Source organism: Mesoplodon bidens (genome assembly GCF_964165515.1).
Source record: "Mesoplodon bidens genome assembly, chromosome: 2".
NCBI lineage: Eukaryota > Metazoa > Chordata > Mammalia > Artiodactyla > Ziphiidae > Mesoplodon > Mesoplodon bidens.
Window position 1 is genome coordinate 86,050,079 of NC_138177.1, and position 26,716 is coordinate 86,076,794.

General features: G+C 35.3%; 1 protein-coding gene across 3 annotated transcripts in view; it reads right to left on the reverse strand.

Moving 5' to 3' along the window:
• Positions 1–26,716, reverse strand: part of MAGI3 (membrane associated guanylate kinase, WW and PDZ domain containing 3) — a 275,258-nt gene that overhangs the window by 198,763 nt on the left and 49,779 nt on the right. The window lies entirely within an intron of this gene.

Genomic DNA, 26,716 nt, shown 5'->3' on the forward strand with positions numbered 1-26,716 from the left:
CAAGATTTTCTGAAAAACTGAATGTAGTAAATGAGAGAAACATATAAATAAACATACATATAGTATAACATATATGTACAATACAAACACAGATACATAATAAACTGCATCCATTTAAAGTGTACAATTCAGAGTTTTGACAGATGTATATACCTATGAAACTACTGCCACAATCAGGATACAGATCATTTCCTTGACCCCCAAAAGATGTCTCACATTCCTTTTCAGCTCCCAGGCAAGCACTGATCTACTCTCTCTTTCATTATAGATTAGTTTTGCAGTTCTTAGAATTTTACATAAATGGAATCTTATCGTATTAAGTCTTTAATGTCTTCCATCTTTCATTCAACATAATGATTTTGAGATTTATTTATACTGTTGCATGTTGTCAGTGGATCACTTCCTTTTATTACTGAGTAGTGGTATATCCCCTATAGAGACAGACCACATTTTGTAATCCATTTACCTGTTGATGGACATTTGGGTTGTTTTCAGTTTGGGGCTGTGATACTGTGGTATAAGAAATATATATTTTCAAGACATGGAAGCAACCTAAGTGTGTGTGTATGTTTGTGTGTGCGTATACATATATATATATATATATATATATATGTATACACACAATGGAATATTATTCAGCCATAAAAAAGAAGGGAACCTTGCCACTTGTGACAATAGGAATGGACTTTGAGGGCATTATGTTAAGTAAAATAAGTCAGACAGAGAAAGACAAATACTGTATGATCTCACGTATATGTGGAATATAAACAAAACCAAACATCGAGCTCACAGATACTGAGAACAGACTGGTGATTGCCAGAGATGGGGGGGTAGCGGTGGGCAAAATGGGAGAAGGGGGTCAAAAACACAAACTTCCAGTCATAAAATACTGTATTACTAAAAGAGTAAATTTTACAAGTTCTCATCAAAAGAAAAAAAAATTCTATAACTATGTGTGGTGATAGATGTTAATTAGACGTACTGTGATCATTTTATAATATATACAAATAACAAAGCATTATGTTGTACACCTGAAACTAATACAATGTTATATGTCAATTATATCTCAATTTTAAAAAATATACGGACATTTGTGTGTGTGTGTGTGTGTGTGTGTGTGTGTGTGTGTAACTCCTGATTCTGCAGAGAGCTCCTAAAACCCTTGGAATTTCCTGACTGACAAGGGTGAGAGGCCCATCTTTTGTTAGTCATAATAAGCCCCTTTCAACCACACTTGAGTTTATGTTAATGAGATGACTGTCATGGGTTCCTTGGCAGCTATAGGATGGGGGCTGGTTGTCAGAGGAACCAACCATGTGACTAGAGAGTTGGAACTTTCAGCCCCACCCCTTACCTCTAGGGGCTAGAGACTGAGTGCAATCACCAACAGCCAATGATATAATCAGTCATGCGTACAAAATGGAACCTTCACAAAACCCCTAAATGACAGAGTCTGGAGAGTTTCTGGGTTGGTAAGGAACCCAAACTCCCTGGGGTCAGAAGCTCCTACACTTGGGTCCTTTCCAGATTTTGCCATATGTACCTCTTCATCCGGCTGTTCATTTGTATTGATTAAAATAGCCTTTATAATAAACCAGTAATAGTAAAGTGTTTCCCTGAGCTTTGTAAGCCATTATATAGCAAATTATCTAACCTGAGGAGGGGGTCAAGAACCCCCAATTTGTAGCCAAGTTGGACAGATGTGTGGGTAACCTGGGGACCCACTACATGTGGCATCTGAAGTAGGGGGCAGTTTTGTGAGACTGAACCCTTAACCTGGGGGTCTGCGCTAACTTTAGATAGTTAGTGTCAGAATTGAATTAAATTGTAAGATACTCATCTGGTGTCCATAGAGAATTAGAGAATTGCTTGATGTGGAAAACCCACGTTTGGTATCAGAAGTGTTGTGAGCAAAAAACATATCTTAGTAATAGGGGCTGACGTGGGTAAAGCTGATATGCATATTTGTGGACCAGTCTTTGAGTAAGCATATATTTTCATTTCTCTTGGGTAAATAACTAGGAATGGATGGACTGTATTGTTAGGTGTATGTCTGACTTTTTAAAAGAAACTACTGAACAGTTTTCCAAAGCAGTTGTAACATTTTACATTTCCACCATAATTTATGAAGAGTTCTACATCCTTGGCATCACTTGGCATTAACAGGCTCTTTAAATTAGCCATTCTAATGAGTGTATGGAGGTAGTATCTTATTGTAGTTTTAATCTGCATTCACCTGATGATTAATGATATTGTTCAGCTTTTCATATGTTTATTCGCCTTTCATATATATTCTGTTTTACGAAGCTAACTGCCTGATTTTTAAGTTTCTTTTTTAAAGCATGAATTTCTTACATACAATGAAATCTGTTTCTAGGCTTATTCAGTTGTGTTTGTCTATTCTTTAGTATTATACTGTTTAAATTATTGTTTTATAAAACATATGTATTTGGCAATGCTATTTTCTTCTAATTATTATTCATTGAAAATTCTGTCTTTATCATTTGCTTATTTTTCCAGGTAAACAAATTTTCTGGTCAAATTTCAAAAGAAGTATTTTGGGGTTTTAACCAATTCTGAAAGCACTCACATCTTTATTCTGTTACCCCATTCATGATCATGGTATGATTTCCATTAATTTTCTTTGACTGCTTTCACTAGAATTTTATAATTCTCCTCATTTATTTGCCTTGTTTTCTTTTTCATTAAGGTGTTCCTTGATGTTATAGTAAATGGAGAATTTTTCTACTACATTATCTAATTTATTATGTTATAGAAAAGTCACTAACCTTACCTTTTATCCAATGTTAACATTAATATTAATTCATATCTATTAATTCTAATAAGTTTTCATTTTCTCTTTGGTTTCTTTGATTTCTAGGTATAACCACCCTGTGCAAATACAAGCATAACTCAGAGATATTGCAGTTTGGTTACAGACCACTGCAATAAAGTGAAAATCTCAATAAACTGAGTCACAATTTTTTTTTAATTTCCCAGTGCATATAAAAGTAGGTTTACACCATACTGTAGTCTATTAAGTGCAACAGCATTATGTCTTTAAAAAATGTACATATACCTTAATTTAAAAATACTTTATTGCTAAAAATGCTAGGCATCATCTGACAACGAAGAGTTGCCACTAACCTTTAATTTGTAAAAACTGCAATATCTGTGAAGTGCAATAAAGCAAAGTGCAATACAATGAGGTATGCCTATAATGGTTGCTGTATCCTTAAGTCCTGCTTTTATTTCTGTTATGTTTTATTACATTGTCTAGATCTTGGCAAAATAACAAAAAAAAGGTTAACTAATGGTGGTATTAGTGAGTATGTGTCTTATTCTATTTTCACAGGAATGTCTCTAGCATTTCATCATATAGCATGATATTGGCTATTAATTTGGATATTTTTCCCCCAACTAAAGTAGTCTTCATCCTATTAACTTAATATAGAAGGACTATTGAGTTTTATCAAACTTTTTTCTGGCATTGGTTAAGACAACCATGTGGTTTTTCATATTTGACCTCATATTCACTCACCATTTTTTTATTCGGTGGATAAATTCTATCTGATTATCACATATTGTTTTTTTAATATCCTGTTGAATCTGATTTGCTAGAACTTTATATTGGCTTTTTCCATGACTGAATTAGGTCTATAATACTACCTTTTGGTACTCTGTCAAATTTGATATTGGGACAAAATGGACTATATAGCTTTGCATATGTATACATGTATACTGTGAAACAGTTTAATATAGAAAATTATTTCCTAGATAGCTTGGAAGAATGTGTCCATAAAACCATTTAGATTTTTCATCTGTTTTGTTTTGAGAGAATGGGTTTGTAATTCTCATAAGTAAAGAAGAAATGGAAAAGTTATTTGACTATGCAGGTATTTATTCATTTGGCAATGATCTATTGAGTACCCATCTATGGGCTAGGCACTGAAGTTCCAATGTGTGCAAAAGAGCCTTCAAAGCTGCCCTGAAAGAGAATATGGTCTAGTTGGGGGGAAAGAGATATAAATAATCAGAAATCATGGTTAACAGTGTTAAGTATGAAGAAAAGATACAGGGAACCATGAGAACATATGGCTTGGGGACACAAACCTAGTCTGTGGAGATTAAGGGACAGTTTCCCCACGGATGTGAAATTTTGAGTTGAAACCTAAAGAAAAATAGAAATTAACTGTTCAAAACAAGGGTAACGGCATTCCACGTAAAACAAACAGGATGTGAAAAGGTCCTGTGTGAAGGAGGACAGGGTTTGGTAGATAAACAGAAAGGAAATCAGTATGGCTAGAGTCCCTGAGCCAAAGAGTAAGGGCAAGGGCGGAGAAGCAGGGAGAGGTCACATCACACACGACATGAAGGCAAGTTGAACGTTTGTATCTTTATCTTGAGAACAATGGGAAACTATTTAAGGGAATTTCAAACAGAGGTGTGACACCATCAGATTCTTTTACTTCTCTAGTCGATTTTTATAATTTATATTTGCTAGGAAATTTTAGATTTCATCAGGATTTCCAAATATATTACTATGAAACTCTTCAGTCTCATAATTTTTAAGATCTCTTCCCAAATTATGCCATTCCTTTTCTGTTTTAAAAACAATTCCCCTCTTCTTTTCTTTCTCAATTAGATTGGCTACAGGTTTCTGTATTTATTGGGATTTTTCAAAAAGTACCCTGCCCAGGGGCTGGGGAATGAGGGAATGTTGGTCAAAGGGTACAAAGTTTCAGTTAGGCAGGATGAATAAGTTCTGGAAATCTAATGTATAGCATGGTGACTATAGCTAATAATACTATACTGTGTATTTGAAATTTGTTGAGAGTAAATCTCAAATGTTTTCACCACACGCATGTACACGCACACGTGTGCGCACACAAACACACAATTATAACCATGTGCGGTAATGGATATGTTAATTAGCTTGATTGTGGTAATCATTTCACAATATATATATCAAAACATCACTTGGTATACCATTAATATATACAATTTTTCTCAATTATACCTCAATAAAGCTGGAAAAAATGTTTAATGGTCATTCTCATATTTATCCCACTACATTCCTATTCTCTAACCTATTAATTTTTCTTGTCATTTTTATTATTTCTTTTCAGCTTATTTTTCATTTCTACTTTGATACAGTATTTATCTTTTAACAAACAAGAGGTAGAGCCCCAAACTATGACAACTATCCTAGATAACACCTTAATTCTTCACTCATGCCTTCCCTGGTTCTCCTACTTCTTGTTTATTTCTGTACTTAATCGCCAATATTGCATAGCTGAAGGTCATCTCTCTGGGCACATTTTCAACAATAACCTCATTATTCTCCTTTTTCAGTGATGATAAGGATAATAGCAGCTATCATTTATTGAGCACTTCTTTATATCAGGCATTGTTCAAAGAACTTCACATGAATGAATTTATTTAATCCTCACAGAAACTGCGTGACAAATACTAATTCCTATTTTATAAGATGTAACAAGAAAGGTTACACAACTTGCCCATAGTCTCACAGCTACTAAGTAAAATAAAAATGTGTGGGCTGGACATTACTTGTTAGTTTGACTCCAGAGCTAAACTCTTGCCTCTGGGTAAAAGGTAGTTATCCTCCCTTCTCTTCAGGAACTGGACAGGCTAAACAAAGCCTGGGCTAAACCACCCCCACAAGGAAGAAGACTCTGATACCTAATCTAAAATAAGCAAAATATTCCTCCCAAAGAACAATTATCAACCAAGTGGGTTTTTTTAAAATGTTGTTATTAATTCATAGTTCTATTTGGATCTTGTCTGCATAAGTGGTTTGCATAATTTCTGTGCGGTAATATACTGCTATCCTAAGAGAAGATCAGTTTTAGTGATTCTTCCAGAGATATTTGAAAAGATGGAAAACTCTTTTTTTAGTTCATTTAACATAGAGAATAAATCAAAATTATTACATTATTTTCTATGCATCATTTCTTTCTTGTCTACTTGATGTATCGTGGACAGAAGGGGACTCTGTAGACAGGACAGTGGTTAAGTATGAACTCTGAAATCAGACTGCCTGCTGCTCTCTTCTCTTCTTAACACGTGTTTATTTAGCTCCTTAGCAACTCTCCTCATCAAAGATTGTTGTTAAAGGTCTTAACCATATGGACCTATCACAGCTAACTGTCCCTACAGAAGAATATAGGACTTCCCTGGTGGTCCAGTGGTTAAGACTGTGCACTTCCAATGCAGGGGACGTGGGTTCAATCCCTGGTCAGGGAACTAAGATCCCATATGCCACTCAGTGTGTGGCCAAAATACACACACACACACACACACACACACACACACAATCATACACAGAAGACACTTCCCAAGTGGGATGGTCTCCACTGTATTTATCGGTTAGCTCTACATTTCTTCTTTAAAACACACAGTTGCCCACAACAAGCTAAATGCTTGAGTCAAATAGACTATTCCATTAGCAATATACTGTCACATTCTGTTTTCCCAACTTAAAATATTATGCTGTGTTCATTCTTATCCCTTTTATGACAGTTGTGATTACATGATATTTAATTAAATATTGTGAAATGTGAATACAAAAAAAGGTGTTTCTATGAAAACTAACATAAATGTTTTGAGAAAACTTTGAAATCTTTGGAGAGGTAAGTCTCTAAAAATTACAAAAAGAGAAATTATAAAAATAAAAAATTAAGTGGGATTCCATACAAGTTTGATGTGGAGATGTCTAAGTTCTTATTCTACTTTATGGAACTTGGAATTGGAAATAGTAGATAGGCATTCTAGGTTATATATGGAAGAAAGATGACAGCACTCTCCAGCCAGTAGACCCATACTCAATGAGAAAAGCTGGACTTTACTTCAAAAGATTTTAAATTAATGTATAATATATGCTTTAAATTAAAAACAAAATGCTTATAGGAGATATATATATAGATATATAGATATATAGATATCAATTGGTAATTCTCTACTTTAACTAGGATTTTCAATTCATCAGTCAACTGTTGGCTCCATTCATATCCTATAAACATAGGAGAGCACCGGGTAATATTCAAGCAAGGCTGGGTTGCCTTCCCGTAAGAAACCTGTAACGTACACCTATACTTATGCTTATATACTTATAATTTATAACATGCAATTGCCCACTTATAAGGCCCTGACTGTGCGTGCAAGGCAGAATGTATCAATTTGCCAACCATCTGTTGATTCCACTTTCATTTGCTTGATAATGAATAATCAAAGTAAGAATTTTGGCCATAATCTTTGGGAGTAGTGAGGAAGAAAACCCCTTCATGTCCTTGAGTAAGATTTCTTCATTGAATCTTTCCAATCTTGGGTTTTTCTTTTGTCCTATTTTCCTTGTTTCTCCCTCATCTTACTTTAACCTCCTTACTTTTTGCTAAATAGATGGTTTGCCCTAGAGGTTGTTTAATCCTACTCAAATCAACAGAGGAAAAAAATATACAACACAACTACTGTGTTTGTGACTCTCCTTTTGTCACTATAAAATATTAAAGTAGTTGCTTCTAAGAGACTGTTCCGAATCATAAGTCACCACAAAAGGCTTTGACATACTCTTAAAGATTAAAAAAAAAAAAGAGAACACCTTTGTGTTCTCACAGTATTGCATTTCCATCATAATTTTCCTTAATAGTATATAAAAAGAGGTTAAATAATTACAAATAAAATGTTCGTGGAACAATGAGATTTCAGTGTGTGTGTATGTGTATACATAGAAACTAATCCAACAGAATTAACGCATCAATACTTGGCTAAATCTGATGTCCTAATGGAATAGTTACAGAAAGATCTTTTAGAGAGGGCATCAATCTTCACAACAGATTACAGATTAAAAGTTCTGCAATGAGGTAGTCAACTGTCTCAAAACTCCAAAAATGAATTAATGCCAAATGACTTCACTGCACCTTAATTCCCAAATAGAATACCCTTATGGCTACATACCTTGACTTCCTAAAAATTATACTAGAACTCCAGGATAGGAACATTACTGCAGTTAGTGCTAAATATACTCCATTCACCTTGCTCTCTCTCTCATTCCTTCCCCTTCCTGGAAGGGGAAGTTAGAATAAATAAGCAAGGTGCTCCCTTCACAGGAAAAAGAGGGATCAACAGTTTACACTTCTACTGCTCAGGAAAGAAAGACACTGTGATGTCTCTGCTCTCTATAAGCAGAGACTATCCCTCCAAAGCAAAAAAGTGGTCACTTCAGTATGTCTGTAATTGGCTATTTCTGTGAAATGGAATACTTTATAAACGCTGTTGAGAGCTAAGGAGGTAATCATGAAGAAACATTTATTATCCATCCATCCTCATTTTTGCTCAACCGGTTGGGGAACTGGGGATGGCAGGTGATGGGCAGAAACAAAAAAAACTAATGTGTACATACAGACACACTGCCATGGCATTTAAGATTAGGTTTATTTCTACTATATGCTTATCTTCTCTGTAGAAAATGTACAAAAATCGAGAAGAAAATGCTAGAGAATAAAAACCACTCACAATCCTATCATACAGAGAAAACTATTAATATTTGGGATTATTTTCTTCTGTTCATGCTGTATTTCCCCAAAGGAATATACCTGCGAGACTGTACTGCCCACCTCCACCTCAAAAAAATCCTTCTTAATTGATGTCTATTTCTTTATGAGGGACAAAAATCTCATTGTTCCTGCAGTGATCTTCATTATAACACTTTTAGGAACACTTGGTATCAAAAAGTGAGGCTTATGGAGCATCATAAATGAAAAAGTAACATAATTGCATATGTGGAAAAAAAGAATTGTTTAAATGTAATAATGTGTACAAAATTTTAAAATTTAAAAATCTACAGAGATGTGACTATTTTCTAGAAGAACATAAATTATCAAACATCATTCCAAAAAAATGAGGACTATCTGAAGAGACCCGAAGCCAGAGACTGGAAAAAACAGTCAATTATCTACATACTCTCAGAGTCATTTAACATGCGATCACTTTCAGAGGTTAAAGCCTAAAATAACACATAATCCTTATAGAAAGTTTATCAGCTCATTCTATAGACTGACATAATCCTGATAACAAAACTTAATAAGAATTGCCTCCCCAACACAAATGCTAGACCAATTTCACTTATGCAGATATTCTTCTTTAAAAAAAAATTCAGCGAGGAAAGATGAGCCCTGAGACTGAAAAGACACTATAAGTACCAAGCAGCATGAATAAAAATAAACCCATCCCTACATACTTTATTGTAAAATTGCAGAATACAAAGTGAAAGAAGTTCCTAGAGAGAAAAGATGGATTTTTACAAAAGAATGACAAGTGGGTTGATCATGGACTCTCCACCAATAAAAACAGATGAGAAAAGACAAATTTTCAAAGGAAGAAGGAAAACTGTCAATGTACAGCTTCATACCCAGATAAACTATCCTTCGAGAGTCCTAGCGAATAAAGATATTTCAGACATGCAAAGATACAAGGGGTTTGTAGATCCTCACTGAATGAAGTATTAAAGATATAATATAGCAAGAAGAAAAGTGAACCCACAGGGAAACAGTGGTAAACACAGGTGTTGATAAATTGTAAAACTACAGTCTATGTTTGTTAGTATTTTTAAAAAAGTTAATATTCTAATAATGATTTGTACATGGGGGTGCACAATGAGTAGTTAAAGTATATTAAAAGCCTTGTATTGATTAGGAAGAGAATAAAGATGCTAAATAATTTTGAATTGTTGAAAAAAAATTCAGCAAGTTGAATGTAGATATTAACTGAATTGATTGAAAAAAATAATATATTTGCAGATAATTTACCCAGAATTTCCAGGTTATTCTGGATGGATATCCTTTCCAATTGTTTAGAAATTATAACCCCAAAATGTTACCATGATGAAAAATAAAGGATACAGCCCAAAAAATCTGCTAGATGAATTATCCTGTTAACATTATATAACTTCAGAATTGAAGCCTGCACACACCCTCCAAATGTAAGACAACACTTAGAAAGGATTTATTTCCTGACCCAAAATAAGACTGAACAAGGGAATGCAGGACTCATGCATTACCCATGGTGCCACTGTGATGTCACTCTCATCATCAATTATGATCACACCTTTGAATCATTTTGTTCAGCCTAGGGATCTATGTCATCAGCACTGATACTTTACCATCCAGTATATCATATTATTGCCACCTGATACTTGCAGTATCAATGTTTTTTTCTTTTAAGCAACCAGTGTAACATTAAAACATGCATTTGGGTCATAATACCATAAATCATTATTTTAAAAGAAACTATGGTTGCCCATATGAAGAAACGTCACTACTACTCTGAGCAGGCATGTCACAGGAGCCAAAGGGCTAGGATATTAGTTTGCAAGACATCATCCCTACCAACAGATGAGGAAAAAATACAGATGTATTACCATATGCAGATTATCGACAAACACAACTCTTCCTACTCATTATATAGAAGAATATCTGGCAATTCAGCTCTTACCACTTCAGGAATACTGGTGATAAGTAATGTTAAAGGAGAATAGGTTGAGATCTCCCAGTTACTTCAACTCCCAAGCAGTAGCACAGGTAAAGAAAGGATCTTTACCAGAGTAATCATGTTACTCTACTCACAAGGGAAGGCCTGTTCTTTATTTTATTTATTTATTTATTTATTTAGGCTGTGTTCGGTCTTTGTTGCTGCACACAGGCTTTCCCTAGTTGTGGCAAGTGGGGGCTACTCTTCGTTGCGGTGCATGGGCTTCTCACTGCGGTGGCTTCTCTTGTTGTGGAGCACGGGCTCTAGGCGTGTGGGCTTCAGTAGTTGTGGCACACGGGCTCAGTAGTTGTGGCTCGTGGGCTCTAGAGCGCAGGCTCAGTAGCTGTGGCGCATGGCTTAGATGCTCCGTGGCATGTGGGATCTTCCCAGACCAGGGATCGAACCTGTGTCCCCTGCATTGGCAGGCGGATTCTTAACCACTGTGCCACCAGGGAAGTCCCAAGGGAAGGCCTATTCTAATACTAAAACTTACCCCTATGCTTACATACATCCTCAAGAAATATCTGAAAAATTGGTCAAATTAGCTGTATATGCTCATATAGAAAAAAAATCAGCAAAAAACCCGGGTATGACTTTCAGCATTGAGAACCATTCAAGAGATTCTAATAGCCTTCTCCGTGCACTGCTGCCTTGAAAGAAGCTTCTTGGCTCTAAGCAAGCCCAACTGAAGAAAATGATTCAAAGCATTATGTGCTACTTCTTTATAAGTATCTGTCTACTTAAAATATAGTGAACACTATCAAAACTAGCACAAGACATATTCCTATTATAGCTTGTTTTCATTTTTTGTCATTTAAACTTCCACTACCCACTTATGTGATCCTACTAAAATGCACCATTTGCACATATTTGAAAGGAAAGGCTTAAAATATTATTTAAATTACGCTTCTAATCCTATTAGAATCAATGTGAACATACTGACTAGAGAATTGTTCTTTCATAATCAACATGAACAATAAAAGAAAAAGCAACGTTCTATGAGCTTATGTACTTATGCCTTAAATATATAAAAGTAGTAGTTCCCGGGCTTCCCTGGTGGCGCAGTGGTTGGGAGTCCGCCTGCCGATGCAGGGGACACGGGTTCGTGCCCCGGTCCGGGAAGATCCCACATGCCACGGAGCGGCTGGGCCCGTGAGCCATGGCCGCTGAGCCTGCACGTCCAGAGGCTGTGCTCCGCAACGGGAGAGGCCACAACAGTGAGAGGCCCGCGTACGGCAAAAAAAAAAAAAAAAAAAAGTAGTAGTTCCCAAATTTATACCGGTGATAAGAGTACCAGAAACACTTATGAAACATTTACATGTGTAGTTTTTTTAGAGTACATAATTTTGTGTATCTAGAGCTAGTGTAAGTAATTAATAGTAGGTTTAATTATTTAATAACATTTATAGAAGGAAAAATTAAAGTTTAGTTACTTTTCTGTAAACTGGAAAATAATTACTTCCTTCATCTAATTTACAAGGAAACTCACTTATCTTAGAACTCATTTCTCACCCACTAGAATGGCTATAATCAAAAAGACAAATAATAACAAGTGCTGGTGAGAATGTGAAGAAATATGACTCCTCATACACTGCTGGTGGGTATGTAAGATGTAGCCACTTTGGAAAACTGGAAGTTTCTCAAATGATTAAACGTAGAGTTACATATTACTTAGCAATTCTGCTGCTAAGTATACACCCAAGAGATGGGAAACATATATTCACATAAAAATTTGTACACAAATGTTCATAACAGCATTATTCAAAATAGTCAAAAAGTGGAAACAATGCAAAGGTCCATCAATTGATGAATGGATGAACACAATGTGGTATATTCATACAATGGAATATTATTCTGCTATAAAAAGGAATGAAATTGAACAGCATGTATGAACCTTGAAAACATGCTAAATGAAAGAAGCCCAGACACAAAAGCCCACATGTTGTATAAATCCATATGAAATCTCCAGAATAGGTAAATCCATAGAGACAGAAAGTAGATTAGTGGTTGCCAGGGGCTAGGTGGAGAAGAAAAGGAAGTGACTGCTAACAAGCATGGATTTCTTTTGGGGTGATAAAAAATGTTCTGTAATTACAGATTGGTGATAGTTGGACAACTTTATAAATATACTAAAAGCCACTGAATTGTACACTACAAAATGGTAAATTTTACTGTATGTGAACTATACCTCAATTTTAAAAAGAATAAATGAATTAGCACAAAATATGTAGCTAGTGAAACTTACTGATATATTAAATGAAGCATATCTTAAATATTTCATGTGTCATGAAATCTTACCCTTCTAATAAGTCTAAGAAACTTGTTCTTATGATGTAAACATTTTTGTTAAAAATGTCACAACTGTCAATAATTTTTACCATGTTTCAATGAACCCCTCAAAACTTTAGATTAAAAAAGACTCTAAGAAGAAAAGTTGCAAATTAAAACAAAACCAAGTACAGATTTATACCAGTTACACGATTCCCTTAGAGTGGCTCATGAATCATTGGTATATTCTGAGCATCATAAATGATTATGATTACAGACTTATTTACACAAGGTAAAGTTTATAAATCTTTGACTAGGAGTCAAATTTCTAACAAGGAGTCAATGACTGCTCATTTTTTATTTTGTACCACAACGGATGTCCAAAACCTAGTATTTCTGCTCTTGCTATGTCTCAATTCTATTACTTCCCTTCTGGGGAAAAAAAAAAAAAAAAAAGACAATTCTACAGGAACTCAGAACAACTCCATGTAATAGCTTAAAATCATATTCAAATTAATATTATTGGAGGAATGTATGACATTACTACCATAAAATAATAATGTGTAAATTATTAATATACTAAAATAAAATAATTTTCTTATTCCTACTACACAGAGTAATTCATTTTAATTCTAGAAAAGTATACTTAATTGCCAAGCCAAGAGCCTGCCTACTTCATTCATTAAGTCAACAACTATTGGCTGAGCAGTTATTATGTTCACAATATTATAAGTAATACAAAGATACTAGTCCCCACACTCAAGGGATTTATAATGTAATACAAGATGGAAGTGGGCAGGTAATAGAATGTGGGGATGGATTATAAATGTTGAGGGCCTTACAGTTTAACCTATAGGTAACGGGGAAACTATTAAATTATCTGAACCATCTACTGAGTTAGACTAGGAGATTAACACAATAGTCTAGATAAGGATGACAAAGAATCTAAAGTAATGGCGGGGAAGGGCAGATGAAGAAAGACTCTCAAGTCTTATTTAGGTGGTAAAATCAGTAAGACTTGGGTGACTGAATATAGAGGAAGCAATACAACCTAGAGGTTAAGGTTTGCATAGGCTTTGAAAACACACTCCTGGGTTAAAGATTTGGCTCTGTCTCATTCTAGCTGTGTATGTTGGGCAATGAGTTCATCACTGTAGGTTTCTATTTCCTCTGTAGAAGGGAGATAACAATAGTGCCTACATATCATATGGTTGTCATGAGGACTGAATTAGAAAAGAATGCATGTAAAACACTTAGCACAGTGCCTATTACATAGGACGACAAGGTAAACAGTGATCCCACTGACCATGATAGAAAATACAGGAAGAACTAACTGTAAATGGGAATAAGGGTGGAGATTAGCTAGGAGCCAACAGACAGGATTTATAAGTCTGGAGAATGGTGAATACTACAGTAGGATATGTGAAAGTAAATTAAATAAAATATAACTAAAGATCTCTAGCTATGAAAGGCCTTGAATACCACACTACAGAATTTGAATTGAATAATAAATTTACTGTCTCTTAAATACACAGTTTAGAACTCATCTATTATATCATGCCCTTTACTTTCTAGATGAGGAAACTAAGACCCACAGAATGAAGCAACATCTGAAAACTCACACCACCCACTGACATACACAGTATGAGCTCACTAATAAGTCAAGTGCTATTCATAGTCTTCCTTTGCTTAACAAAACTGAGTCCTTATATGAAATTTCCTTCTACCCCCATTCTTCAGATATGGAAAATTTGAAATGACTGGGGTAAAAATTGAAAAGATTGAACATAATCTAGTGGTGATGGTTATAATGAAGGTTTTCAACAAATATTATTAAACCTCTTGCTTAAAAAAAAATGAACAACTACAGAATTTTCTAAAAACTCAAATGCCTTCCATGTGCTAGGGTTGCCTCTTTTACTGATAACATGATAGATTTTAAGTATGAAAATTTACCTTTAATGATAATTTTTAAATTATGTTTTTAATCAAGTAAATATATTTCCAAAAATGTTACAGAAATTCAATTAACATTTGTTTCCTTTATTCTGAGAAATATAATTACAGAGACAGTAACAGTTATAAGAAGCTTCCTTTCTATTGTCCTTTGTAAGACTCCAGTTCACAAAGATACTGTATGAATTAATGGAGTATCTAGAGGGCCCTGTAGTAAGTCTCTAAATGCCAATAATGACTACAACTTTTCCTCTAACTCTTTCCTTTTCCTTTTTATCATTCACTCTTTTCACTGTATACAGCCCTCCCTCTCTGTCCACTTCCTACCTAAGCTTCATATGGTACTGCCAGATCGGTGCTTAACCAAAAGAAAGATTCTCAGTACCAAATGAGGCATAAGTTACATTATGTGCATAAAATATTTTCCATTCTAATCAAAACCAGAGCAATATAAGCAAAAATACGACCAGCTAATGAGAAAAAATTTTTGCAGACATGATAACCAGAACAATGTTATAAATTACGTAGGATGCCAAGGCCCTTAGATCCTAAGTTTCAGTTTAAAATTAAGTTATATATAAAGAAACCTGGCTACTCTAGTGAAAGAATCTCTTTCCTGATCCATAGTATTATAAGAACTTCTATCTTCGTTTAGTTTTTAAATCAAAGTAGAAGTATGTTTTCAATTTATTGCAGACTATTAATATAGGAATATGAATACCAAATCTTATCAATTTTATGCAGCTTAATTTAATCAGACCCACACATAATAACATTTAATTATATTTTTTATTTTCAGACAAATTATATTGACCTTGATTTCTGTAAAGTTCTAAGGTATTTCATTATATCTCTAAGAAAATCCCATGTGTGGTCTGCAACATCTCTGAGTACTGAGGAAGATAATTCCTGAACCAAAAGAAACTAATTACAAAGAGCTGATGTACTATACAGAAATACTCTACGAGTATATAATTCTTAATTTGGGATCCTATAAGGGAAAATGGAATGGAATATCATTTTAAGTACCTAAGAGTGAACCTTTAGCCTAAATAGGCCACCCTAAAGAGTTTACCATCTACTCAATCAAAGAAGAAAGACCTGTAGGATGAGAAACCTCTGCCTCTTCTCAGAGAAGACCATGATGGTAAGGGTCAATAACACTACACTATGTAGTTAAATGGTCATATATCTAAATTGGGCAAAGAAGCATTTCAATAGAAAACTTTTAAATAATTAATAGATTTGACGAGAAAGAATTCAAACAAGAACTGAAAAAAAAATCTGTTTCATAACAAAGTGCTAATATAAAAGCATTTAGATTTATATACACCAAGTGGAATTTTACTGAAATAATATTTTCTCACTAATTCAAGTCCTAAGACACGTAATGCTAACATCTGAAAATGAAGACTAATGGGTTAACCAATTTTTTTTTTTAGAAGTGACCTTGGTATGACTTACCCACAACAAAATCAACTCTTCAGCAATACAGATGGCAGACTAGACACTGCCAACATTTTAAGCTTAGAAAATATTTTTAACCTTTTTTATTTCCCCATGCTGCATTTACTGCCTTTACATATGCCTCTGACTGCCAAAGAATTGTTAACTAATAGGCATGAGATTCATTTTGTTAGCACACAGCTGGGTACTTTAGTCATACAACATCTGTTTCTCAACATATCTTCTGTCTTTTCTTCATCTACTTCAAAACCTCTTCTAAAAGCTGTCACAGTAAAGCATATATGCCTCTCAATATTTGGAATCCAAACTTGATAATCATCATTATGTTTATTATTGTACTAAGTTATCAGTGGCTTCTGAATAACTGAAAACCATCCAGTGAATCTAAGTTCCAGAAAATCTGGCATTAACATCGATTGGTAAAACAACATAGTCGAGCCCAAGAATGAAACTCAGTAAGAGTCATGCAATAATCAGATATTATTCTTTACATACACATCTCTAAGCTCTGAATGAAGACTTAATGGAAAAATAACTGACGCTTCAAAACATAAATATTAAAATGAAAAAAAATGTATGAAGTATCCACAGGAAAGAACATACTTCATTCTGCTCAGATTTTCTGTATACTTTACTTTTTATTATCGGGGGAATAATTAACCAGTCTATGAATTATCTACGTCCTTAGCTTCTCCTCCTGCTTTTTCACTTTGGATGAGTGTTAGTTCAGCATGTTACCAAGGTACAGAAAGGTGACACCCAAGCATAGGTCATTCAACTCGTGATATATATTCTATTCCAAATGTCTGTTTTTAAATTGGTTGGAAGTCATAAAATATTTCCCTACTGGAATAATGTATAATGGTAGGGAGATCTCATTCCTCAAAAGACAAAATGTAACTGAACTAGAAAACTAAAAATAGAATACAACCCTAACATCTTTCACACCACTGTTTTTATAGCCAAATTCATTCCAGAATCCAAATGAGCATTTGAGTACCATATCCTCCCAATCACTGGCAAAGCAGCAAGAGCTGAGCTGCACAGTTCTGCTTCCCTTTTCTCTCCCAAACAGCCAAAAATCAACAGAATGAGCAGGTGGAAAGAGGTCTAATAACTGTGAAAGATTCCAACAGCAGGAAGCTGGGTGGTAGGAGGCAAAAGTACAGGAGATCCCACTGTTCTCACTGAATCTGATGAGGGTGTCAGGGGAAATCCCAAACATGAGATACTAGGGGAGAAGTAGTGGCTTTAAGAATAGCATGAACTTTGGGAGGTTGAAGCTAAAACTTTGAGTCTCTCTCAAAAAAAGCAGCAGCCAGAGGGACGCCAGTGATGTTATGAGGTTTTGTTGTTGTCTATCTGGTGGTGGTTGTTTGATGTGTTAGCTGGGGGGTGAGGGGGCAGTCAGAAGCAGTAGCAAATTCTGTAAGCATTCTTAAGCCAATGAGACAGGAAAATGGCCGAAAAGCTAGTTTTGCAAAATGTTAGCCCCTAAATAATGAGATAATAAGGACACAGCTAATCTACTCTTAGCTTTTACTTGATATGGATTAAAACAATGCACAATGCTTACTTGTTAGCTGCTTCGGACTAATGAAGTGATAAGCATACCTTGTGACAAGGCTATGTCACCACACAGCAGCAGCAGCACACCACATCCACTGGGGAAGATACTTCTCTAATTTTATACAAGGAAGCAATGTTCTCATCCCTAGATGAAGAATGATTGCTGGTCTAATCACAGCGATCCCATTCTCCACTTTCCCAGTCTCTCTCACAGCTTGGATAATGGCAAGACTGTGGTTAGAACAGCAGTTAAGCTATTATTGGAGTCCATGCCTTCTCACTTTCTCCAGCTTTTGACATGATACCTGGGACTTCACAGATATCCTGCAACTATGAAAAAGACAAGAAACTTAAGTCACTGAAGACGATCTCCAGACTTTGTATTATGTGAAGCCATTTAAATTTTTTGTTTGTTTGTTTAAGCATTTGCTAGTCAATCTTTCTTTTGTTCATAGCTATATATCTTATCTGAAACAACTACCACCTATAAAGTAGATCACATGCCCAGCATTACACAAAACCATCTTAATATATTTCATTTAATTCTCACAGCAACCCTCTAAAGTAGGTAATGCTATTAGCTACATTTTACAAAAGGGAAAATAGAGATTATGAAACTTACCAACAGTTGGCTAAATGGCAAACTAGAATGCAAACCGAGACCCATCTGACGTCCAAGTCCATGTTTTTTACACTACATTACACTACTGCCCATCATCAATTATTAACATTTGTATGGTTGAGGAAGCAGCATGGCAAAATGAAATAACCAGAGACTGTGGAGTCAAACAGGTCTAAGTCAAATCCTGGCTCCACCACTTACTAACTGTATCACTAGGCAAATTAACTTCAGTTTTCTGAACTATAAAATGGAGATACTAACAAGTTCTTGCAAAATCATTGTGGCAACTGAATTCATTCAATTCTGTGCAAAGCATGAAGAAAGAGAGGGGAAAGAGTCTGTTTGTGTTCTCACAGAGCTCATAGTCAAGTGAGGTGACAAACAACACAGTGTAGTAATCTTGGAGGCTTACATAGGATACTATGGAAGCAAAGACAGGAGGAGATGTCGTGAACTGACTCCCAGAAATGATCTGTGAACATGCTGAAAAGAGCTTGCCAGACGATAAGAAAGGGAGGAGGCAACAGCAGAACATTCCAAGTAAAGGGAAGAGTGTGTGCAAAGGCACAGAAGGAAGAGAAAACAAGATATATTTCAGGAACTATAAGTAATTCAGTACAGCTGGGGCTAATCATTAGGAAGTGACAAAAGAAGGGGCTGGAGAGTTAAACAAGGGACAGATTATAAAAGTCTTTACACAGAAAAGGATGACTGGGCTTCCCTGGTGGCGCAGTGGTTGGGAGTCCGCCTGTCGATGCAGGGGACGCGGGTTCATGCCCCGGTCCGGGAGGATCCCGCATGCCGCGGAGCGGCTGGGCCTGTGGGCCATGGCCGCTGGGCCTGCGCGTCCGGAGCCTGTGCTCCGCAACAGGAGAGGCCGCAGCGGTGAGAGGCCCGCGTACTGCAAAAAAAAACAAACAAACAAACAAAAAAAGGATGACTGCCAGCGAGGGTTGAGGGGGGTAGATTGGGGAAAGATTGTTTAAAAAAAAACAGCTAGTATACAAATAGAAAATATAAGGAAACAAGCCTCTGAGCTTCTAAACTATTAACTATAGTGCTCCAAATACAAGTAGAAAAAAGATTAATTCTATACATTTGGGGAAAGAGTAACTGAATATATGTAGTTTAATGTATTATTCCATACATATAAAGGCAGTAGAGAAATATTCCTGCCAGCGGCGAACATAGTTAAATAATAAATAAGTGAATGAAAATCAAGTAATCCTTAAGTTCTACCTTCTTTCCCTTTCTGTTATCTATGGGGGGAAAAACTAAGAAACACAAATTAGTTACAAGACAATGAGATCGGCAAGAAAGAAAAAGAAAAGAGGAAAGCAAGGATCTAGAAAAATAAAGGTATTTAATTAATTATGAATGATGGAAGTAGTAATCAATTTAAAAGATAACATGCATTTGCTCTAATTACAACTTTACTATTCTTATTAAACATTAATAGTGATGGACACGTTTAATTCCAAGCCTAAGAGGGAAGGGGGGAAGGAAAAGACTAAATAAAGAAATATTAAAATTTATACTAGTATAAAACAATAGTTATGTAAAAACTAGGCTAAGCACAGAAGTGGGGAGGAAAATCAAACAGATAAGATTTCTGAGATTGTTACTTTTAATTACCTCATTTTAAGACAACCTTAAAATATCTGGCACAATATTGATTTTATTCTTATTTGACATCCTCTATATTAATGTCATATTGAAATAACTATATAGATGCATATGCATCTTCATAAAAGTTGGAATGTCTTAGGGGAGAAGGACTTATGCACTTTTCTTTTTATATACAGTATAATACAGACAGACATGCATACATGTGCTTTATATACACAGTGTAATATATGGACAGACATGCATGTATATGTGCTCACATGTGCCCCAGCCATTTAACTTGAGGAGTAGAGACTGAATAAGATATAGTATCTAACTCATCTGGTCAAAGTAAATAAACAGAATAATATGTAATTATTGCCTTTCCAAGGAGTAGTTTTGAGGATAGGAACTCCTGCAGTGCAAAATGGAAACGAACCTTTAAATGACTTTGTTTAAACTGCTTTTTAAATAAAATTTTCCAAAATATCAGAATTTTAATAGTGACCTTACTTTAATATAACTTGTACAGCTACCCATTCCATTCCCAAAGATTTTCAACAACACACAAAAAAGTGATGTTTGTGGCTTCCCTGGTGGCGCAGTGGTTGAGAGTCCGCCTGCCGATGCAGGGGATACAGGTTCGTGCCCCGGTCCGGGAAGATCCCACATGCTGCGGAGCGGCTGGGCACGTGAGCCATGGCCGCTGAGCCTGCGCGTCCGGAGCCTGTGCTCCGTACGGGAGAGGCCACGACAGTGAGAGGCCCGTGTACCGCAAAAAAAAAAAAAAAAAAAAAAAGTGATGTTTGTTTATTAAAGTAAAAGAGTACCAAAGGGGAAAAAGGATCATTTCACGTTCTCTATGAACTATTAATATTACCCAGATCGATGGTTAAATAATACCCTTTCCATTTTAACTAAATGAAAAAAAAAAACCAAAATAGCCCCACTTTCAATTTTTGAATATTGAATATTAAACCTTCTTGCTGATCCACAGATTAATTTATTAGTCATGTGTAAATAAAAACACAGAATAAAAATCACTTAGGCTTGTAAATATATGAGCTGCTTTGTAGCCTCTTCACCATTCTTATAAACCGAATGGCCTTTAGAGAAATCTTCTACTTTTATCCCGCTAATGTGTTCATGTCTCGGTTTGGCCTTCTACACATGACATAATGTAATATAGAAGGCAATTATGTGATTTCACTTCTATAAATTATATGTCTTACACAACACACTGGAATTATAAAGAGGTTAAAGAGAGGAAAATGATTGTTTTTCAGCCCTTTTCTGATCAAACTGTAAGTTCTCTAAATCTGCAATGAAAGTAATTTATATTACTCTACAATAATTCTAACAATTATTCATCATTTTGAATAGCTGAGAAAGCTCATAACACCAGCTTTCATAAGATGCATATATTTATATGCATACTTTCAACAATCTTTATTTGTAAACATTTAATTGAATCCTCAAAAACTGCAACAAATATAAGACAAAGATTTAGAATAATAACTAGATGCTATTAGCATTTCCAAAAATTCTTCATTTATGAAAGATCTATAGTCTTATGCTTTCAATTCAGAATATCAGAATATCTTTTGCTATATTTTACAGGATGGTCAGGCAAGATGCTAGAAAAGGTTAAAATTCCATGAAGTTCTTTTTTGATCTCCCTTTTCTACCAAATGTTTATATTCTAGCCTTCTATAATATTCCAACTCTTAGATTTAAATATGAAATAAAGACCTCCCTCCACACATCTTCTGTTTAATTCTTCTTTGTATCTTTGCATCTTGCACAGTAACTTGCATATAGTAAGCACTCAGAAAATGTTTATTAAATGGATGAATGACTGAACCAAGAATGAAAGAACAAATAGGTAATATGACTATCCAACAACCTCTTAAGAAGAATCATATTATTAATTCTTTTAGGATAATGAATCCCTTCTTTAAATTGGCCTTAATTTCATTTCTGGAGGCATTAATTTATAAAATTCGTATGCACATTTTCAAAATACTTCAAATAGGTTAGCAATTGCATAATAGAGACACTTCCAAATTTACACATTAATATTTTTAAGAACCAAATGGGGAGGGAAAAGAAAAAGTGGGTATCATTGTGATTTATAATGAAAAAAAGTTATTATAATTATTAGACTGAAGGTCATGAATTTATTTAGCCATTTAAAAGTCAGTCAAGAATAATTATCTTCGGTAAAATTCAATGAAGCAGAAAACCAAAGAGGCTATTACCATGAACAAATGCCCCTAATGTATTTGGCACTATACTAAACACTAAAATCTAATTTTCCTTGAGGAAAAATAATTCAGAATCTCAAACCTGCATTCTAAAATGTGTAAGACATACTGTCCTTGGAGACTGAATATCAAGAATAAAAAAAGTGGGCTTCCCTGGTGGCGCAGTGGTTAAGAATCCGCCTGCCAATGCAGGGGACATGGGTTCGAGCCCTGGTCCGGGAAGATCCCACATGCTGCCGAGCAACTAAGCCCGTGTGCCACACACTGAGCCTGCGCTCTACAGCCCGTGAGACACAACTATTGAGCCTGCGCTCTAGAGCCTGTGAGCCACAATTACTGAGCCCATGTGCCACAACTACTGAAGCCTGCACACCTAGAGCCCATGCTCTGCAACAAGAGAAGCCACTGCAATGAGAAGCCCACACACCACAATGAAGAGTAGCCACCACTCGCCGCAACTAGAGAAAGCCTGCGCACAGCAACAAAGACCCAATGCAGCCAAAAATAAATAAATAAATGTAGTTAAAAAGAAAAAGAATTTAAAAAGTGAATAACCAAGATGAGAGTGAACTACTAATCAAAATAGTATGTGAATTTCAACATAAAGATTTAGTACACCTAGTTTTCAAAACACACATATTGCATAACAACTAAAGATGCAACTATAAAAATCAAAAGTGATGCAGTAAATGCCTTAAAGATTAAATCTCACGAAAATAAAACACAGAAGATGTATGGATGAAAAATGGTTTGGAGACATGATGGAAAAAAACAAAACGTAATATACTAATCTTGCTAAAAAGCCATATTATTAAAAATACTACCTATACTACATGAGTGCAAGAATTTTCCTTGTCTGTTTTGCTTCTAACACTCAGCACAGTGCTTGGCACACAGTAGGAATACAATAAGTATTTGTTGAATGGAAATAGAAATATATCAATAAAACACCAAAGACACCAACCCTAGTCTTCAAACACCTTATTAAGTAAGGAGACACGAAATTACTAATCACGATTCAGCATGAACCAATGCTATAACAGAGTATGTTAGTGAACACAGAAACAGCACACTGACAAGAGATGCCTCCGAGAGGTGAGCAGACTTTTAGGAGACTGGAGTTAACCAAGCAAAGGAGGGAAGAAAGTCACAATATTCTTTCATTCCATAAACATTTATAAAGCAGGACTGAAAGTACAAGGAAGTGAGAAATCAATTAGTATTCAGGGACATGCAACTAAGACAGTATGGCTGAATTAAAAGGCATATTTTGGGGGTACAATGAAACATGAGAATTTACTGCTATCAATAGAATGTACACTCCACAAGGCAGGAAGCTTTTTGTCTGTTTGTCCACACCTTGTGGCAGACAGCAAAAATGGCCATAGTTTGTCTCCCCCTTTTATCCATGCCTCTTGAAATGTGATTCTACAGCTCCTCTCATTAAAGAAATGGAGTCCTTTATCCCATCTGCTGAATTTCAGATGTCTTTGTGACTTGCCTTTGCCAACAGAATATAGCAGAGGCAAGTTGTGCTAGTTCTAAATTTAAGCCTTGAAAGCCTTGTATGCTTCTACTCTTTTTGGGAAGCCTGTTGCTACCATGTGAAAAGTCTAGTCTAGTCTATTTGATGATGAGAGACACACAGCCCAGTCAACACCTATTGTCTTAGACCAGGGATCAGCAAACTTTTTCTGTAAAGGGACAGATAGTAAAAACTTTGGGCATTGAGAGCCTTATATAATCTCAGTCACATATTTTTTATTTTTTATTTTAAAACTGTTCAAAAATATAAACACCAGTCTTAGCTTAGGGGCCACAGATATTCAACTCTTGCCTTAGATGATGGTCAACGAATCCCCAGAAGCAAAACTGTCTTGCTGACAGCAAATGCATGACTGAGCCCAGCCAAGACCAAAAGAACCACACAGTGAACCAAGTACAAACTGTCAACCCACACAATCATGACCTAAATGAATGGTGGTTCTTTTTTGCTACTACATTTTAAGAGTGCTGAGTTAATCAGCAAAAGCTTACAGACAGACTGCTCTATCTTTAGTGCCTAGAACAGTGCATGTCACTTAGCAGACACTAAATACCTAGTGAATAAAATAATGAATAGGAAAGTTATAGGAGTCAGAACATGACATTTTATGCCAGGGTTTGCAAACTCAAAGGTCCACATGGGCCAGGCCAGTAAATTAATTGAGTGAAGCAATCAGTATAAAGAATAGATCTGGAAATGGTAGAAGGGAATCCACACCAGGAAACTAAGAAAACATCTGAGAGGCCTTTGCCATTCTGGACAAGGACAAAGGCAGTGGGAGAATAAACAAGGAGAAAACAAGGAGAAAAGTCAAGGATTTCTGAGGAAGAATCAAAAGATTTTAGGCAGATATTGTCATTTGGAGAAAAATCAAGATTTTAACTATATGTTGTCTGTAAGTGACACACTATAGGTCCAAAAATATATACTTTTTAATAAATACTGCTGGGAGAATTGGATATCCATATGGAAAAAGATGAATCTGGATCTCTGTCTCACACCACACACAAAAATAAACTCAAAATGGACCACAAACCTAAACGTAAGAACTAAATTATAAAAATCTTATAAGAAAATATAGGAGTAAATCTTTGTGACCTTGACTTAGGCAAGAACTTCTTAAGTATGACACCAAAAGCAGAAGATGAAAAAAACTGGTAAACTGACCTTAATCAAAATTTTAAACTTTTGTGCATCAAAAGACAGCATTCAAGGAAGTATAAAGGCAGACCAGGCAAATCCATAGAGATAGGAAGAAGATAAGTGGCTGCTAGATGCTAGAGGGAATGAGAAATGGGGAGTGACCACTAATGGATATTAGCTTTCTTTTTTGGGGTGATGAAAATATTCTGGAATTACATAGTGGTGATGAATGAACAACCTTCTGAATATACTAAAAACCACTGAATTGTGCACATTAAAGAGGTGACTATTACAGTATGTGAATTATATCTCAAGTTTTTAAAAAAGAAGATAGTGAAAAAACCACCCACAGACTGGGAGAAAATATTTGCAAATCGTATCTGGTAAGAGACTTGCATCTAGAATACACAGAACTCTTACAACTCAGTAATGAAAAGATAACTCAATTTTAAGATGGGCAAAGGAAGACATACAAATGGCTAATAAGCACATGAAAAGATGCTCAACATCATTAGTCATATCAAACACCTATCTAATCAAATACAAGTCATATCAAATACAAATAAAAATCAAATGAAATACCATTTTTCACCCTCTACAATGGCTATACTAAAAGAGACAATATCAAGTATCAGCAAGACTGTAAAGAAACTGGAACTTGTGCTGGTAGCAATATCAAACGGCACAGCCACTTTGGAAATTAGTTTGGTATTTTCTTTAAAAACTTCAACATAGATTTACGATATGACCCAGCGTTTCTACTCTTAGTTATCTACCCACGAGAAATGAAAATTTATGTCCACACAAAGACCCACACACAAGTGTTCACAGCAGTATTACTTATAACAGCCAAAAACTAGAAACATCCCAAATACCAATCAACTGGTGACATACAATGGAATGTCATACAATGGAATGCTACTCAGCAATAAAAAGGAATAAAGTACTGATACAAGCTACAACATGAATGAACCTTGAAAAACAGTATGCTCAGTGAAAGACACCAGATAGAAAAAAACATATATTGTATTATTCCATTTATATGAAATACTTTTTAAAAAATTAGGCAAATATAGAGACAAAAAGTAGATTAATGGTTGTCTAGGACGGGGGGGTGGGAATGGGGAGTGACTATAAATGGGTATGATTTTTTTTTCAAGGTGGTGAAACTGTTATAAAATTAGATTGTGGTGATGGCTGTACAATTCTATAAATACACTAAAATTTACTGAATTGTACCCTTAAAACAGGTGAATTTTATGGTATATAATTCATACCTTGATAAAGCTGTTTTTATAAAAAGAATCAGCAGGATTTGGCAACTGATTAGCTTTGCTATAAAAGCAAATGGGAGAAATCTAAAAAAAAAAAAAGAAAAAAACCTAAATTTTTAGCTTTAACAATGGTGTGGATGGGAGTACCCTTTCACCCTTTACTGAAAAGGCAAAGTGGAAAGGAGAGGGAGTAGGTTTATTGTGGGAAAATAATGAGTTTGGTTGGGGCATGATAAATGTTACATATTGATATAAAGACATCCAGTTGAAGATGTCCTATAAAAAGTACCATGAAAAACAGATATAAAGTTCATTCATTCAACAAACGTATACTGAATGACCACAATGTACCAGGAGCCATATTTGACCCTGGAAATAAAGTAGTTGACCAGAAAGATCCAGTCCCTGCTTTCATGAAGCTCATACTCAGCAGGGATAAAAATTTTAAAGAAGA